The sequence below is a fragment of the Phocoena phocoena genome, chromosome 12 (genome assembly GCF_963924675.1).
Source record: "Phocoena phocoena chromosome 12, mPhoPho1.1, whole genome shotgun sequence".
NCBI classification, from domain to species: domain Eukaryota; kingdom Metazoa; phylum Chordata; class Mammalia; order Artiodactyla; family Phocoenidae; genus Phocoena; species Phocoena phocoena.
In genome coordinates this window covers 26,560,058-26,563,519 of record NC_089230.1, presented here as the reverse complement: position 1 = coordinate 26,563,519, position 3,462 = coordinate 26,560,058, and the positions used below count along the sequence as shown (strand labels likewise).

Here is a 3,462-nt window from a genome sequence, read left to right as displayed (position 1 = left end):
TCACTTCTAGTCCTTCTGGTTATTACAAATTTCTAGGGGAAAAAAGAGAAACTCTGAAATGTGGTTTTCCTCTCTTACAAATGTTCTCTTCTGTGTCCTCTGCAAATCCATCTTTGCTGTGCTGCTAGTGTAAAGGGAAGGGTTTCAGATTTTTTTTTTTTTTTTTCCTTTTTAGGAAGAAGGTGTTTTCTTTTTACATGAACATTTAGTCAAACTTGCAGAGGAAACATTTTTATTAACTGTCCCCAAAAGTTTGTTGGATACTCTAAATCCCTATTAATTTTACTTGGGCTGTCTATCATTCATCAATCATTTCTCTGCTCATTTATTATCCTTCCTATGTACCTTTAAATTTAGATTGGTTTAATGGGAATACGATATGAATTTCCCTAAAAAGAAGGCACTTACTATCATCAATGAACATTACTAGCTCCTCATTTACTAGTGGCCCTGACTCATTCTAAGCATACGTCATACTCAAGAAAGGGGAAATGAACTAACGAAAAAAAACCCCAAAAAACCCCATTGTATTAAGCAATGCATTTCCAATGGCATTTTACTTTTGTATTCAATAGTTATTTATCAAATTTAATTACAAGTTCATATAGCTTTGATTAACAATACTAGTCATCATACTAGTACTGACAATAAATTAATGATAACTAGTCTTAGAAAGAGACAATCCCCCAAACCATATGGTTATAGGATACGTTTTTAATTAAAAATTTAATTTACATGCATATTTTTCTTATGGTGATATATGATAAGGAAATCAATAAAATAATTCCAAGTATAAAAATATATTACATTAGAATAAGATTCAGAGGAGAATAATAGAATGGAATTAGGAGTTCAAGGAGAAAAAGAAATGATAAAATTTCTAACAATTAAAGATGAATCTTCAAGCATTTTTAAAAATTGATAATAGTGATAGGCAGGCTCTATAAAGTGGCCCCCAGTGATCCCTGCTTGCTGGGTTTTTTTTTTTTTTTTCAGCTGTACTACTCGTGGGATGTTAGTTCCCCGACCAGGGATTGAACCTGGGCCCTCAGCAGTGAGAGCACAGAGTCCTAACCACTGGACCACCAGGGAATTCCCTGCCTGCTGGTATTTATACCCTTGTGTAATCCCATCCCTTTGAGAATGTATTGACCTAATGACTTACTTCTAACAAAGAGAATATACAGCAAAAGTGATGGGATGCAGCTTCCAACATTAGAAAAAGACTGTGGTGACCAAAAGACTGTGATTTCTCTTCCAAAAGAGGATCTTGTGCATCCTCTTTTGTTCCCTCTCTCCCTCTCTCACCTGTTCTGAGGGAAGCCAGTTGTCATGTTGTGAACTGCCTTATGGAGAGCCCCATGTGGCAAGCAACTGAGGGAGGATTCTAGCCACTGGCCAACAAGGAACCAGGTCCTTAGTCCAACAGCCCACAGGGAACTGAATCCTGCCAACAATTACGTGAGTGAACTTGGAAGCAGATCCTCCTTAGTCAAGTCTTTAGATGAGACTGGAGCCCCGGCTGACCCCTTGACTGCAGTCCTGCGAGAGATCTTGAGTGATCTGACCCAGAGAATCTGTGAGAAAATAAATGGTTTCTTTAAACTGCTTAGTTTAGGCACAATTTGTTACATAGCACTAGGTAACTAATATAATAATTGTGAATCAAATGGATATTGTCCTTAGAATCTGTTGGACACATTTAGGAATGAGAAAATATTTTGAATTTTAAAATGACATTTTTCAATAAGCTTGAAATTATATCATTTGCAGCTATTTAAACTTGTGAGAAAACGTTTTAGAAGGCAACTTAAAACCTGTGTGGGGTTCATAATTTTTCTAAATTCTTTTAGGGAGTACAGAAGTGAAAAATTAGCCAAGACCTAACAGCACTGGGAAACCCCATTCCTTGGTGATAGTGGAAAAGGTTAAGGGAGAGAATTAAATCTTAAATGGAATTAAAGAGTTCAGTTATCTGCCTTGAGAAAGTAACATTAGTAATTGAGCCAAGCTACGTGGTGCACAGCTATAATAATAACCTCTACCAAATGAGGACTTAACAGTTACACATTTTACCTCACTTAATCATTACAACAACGCTTTGAGGGAGATTTTATCTTTATGGAGATTTGAGGAGGCCAGTCTTTCACACCCAAATTATTATGTTGAGTTGAGCCTACAGAAGGGGCACTCATTTATGCAGCCATTTCTCCATGTGATCCAATATCCATTTTTGGGATAAATCCACCCATTTATCCCATTTATCCTATGACTAATCAAGGGACTGTCATTACATGTGCAGGTCACCTAAAATGTTATCCTGCCCCAGAGCTGAAAGTGGATAAAAAGATGTCAGACTCTCCTCATTATACAAGTTAAAAAACACAAGGCCTAAAAAAAAAAAAAAACACAAGGCCTGGGTTCAGTCCTAAGTCCCTGATTCTGAAGGCCTGTGCTCTTAACGGCTCTGTCTTTCCAGAAGATATGAAAAATGATTAAATGCATTTTCTACTGTGTTCAGATTATGTCGATCATACAGATTTTTGCCTCTCTACATAAAGGTTCAGTAAACACTAACACTCTAGTTAAGATGCTAAAACGTTTTTATTGTAGTAAAATATACATACCATGAAACTCACCATTGTAACCATTTTAAGTGTAGAGTTCAGTGGCATTGAGTACATTCATATCGTTGGGCAACCATCGCTGCCATCCATATCCCAAACTTTTTCATCTTCCCAAATGGAAACTGCATTCCCATTAAGCAATAACTCCCTATTGCCGCCTCCTCTTACCCCTGGCAACCACCATTCTACTTTCTGTCCCTATGAATTTGACTGCTCGATGTACCTCATATAAATGAAATCATATAATATTTGTTCTTTTGGGGCTGGCTTATTTCACTTAGCGTAATGTTCTCAAGGTTCATCTATGTTGAAACATGTGTCAGAAGTCCCTTTCTTTTTTTAAATTTTATTTTCTTTCTTTTAATTTCTTTTGGCTGCGTTGGGTCTTAGTTGCAGCACGTGGGATCTTCACTGAGGCATGCGGGATCTTTCGTTGGGGCGAGTGGGCTCTTCCTTGTGGTGCGCGGGCTTCTCTCTGGTTGTGGCGGGTGGGTTTTCTCTTCTCTAGCTGTGGCGCGCAGGCTTCAGGGCACGTGGGCTCTGTAGTTGTGGTGCGCGGATTCCAGAGCACGTGGGCTCTGTAGTTGTGGTGCACGCAGGCTGTAGTTGAGGCGCGTGAACTCAGTAGTTGTGGCTCGCGGGCTAAGTTGCCCTGAGGCATGTGGGATCTTAGTTCCTGACCAGGGATCGAACCCATGTCCCCTGCATTGGAAGGTGGATTCTTTACCACTGGGCCACCAGGGAAGTCCGAAGAAGTCCCTTCCTTTTTAAGGCTGAATTGTATGTATGTATATACCGCCTTTTGTTTATTCATTCTTCTGTCTGTGAACACTTG

General features: G+C 39.0%; 1 non-coding gene across 1 annotated transcript; it reads right to left on the bottom strand.

The window, feature by feature from the left end:
- Positions 1–1,019: 1,019 nt before the first annotated feature.
- On the bottom strand, positions 1,020–1,092 carry TRNAE-CUC (transfer RNA glutamic acid (anticodon CUC)). The gene has a single exon. It is a non-coding gene; the product is annotated as a tRNA-Glu (tRNA).
- Positions 1,093–3,462: the final 2,370 nt, after the last annotated feature.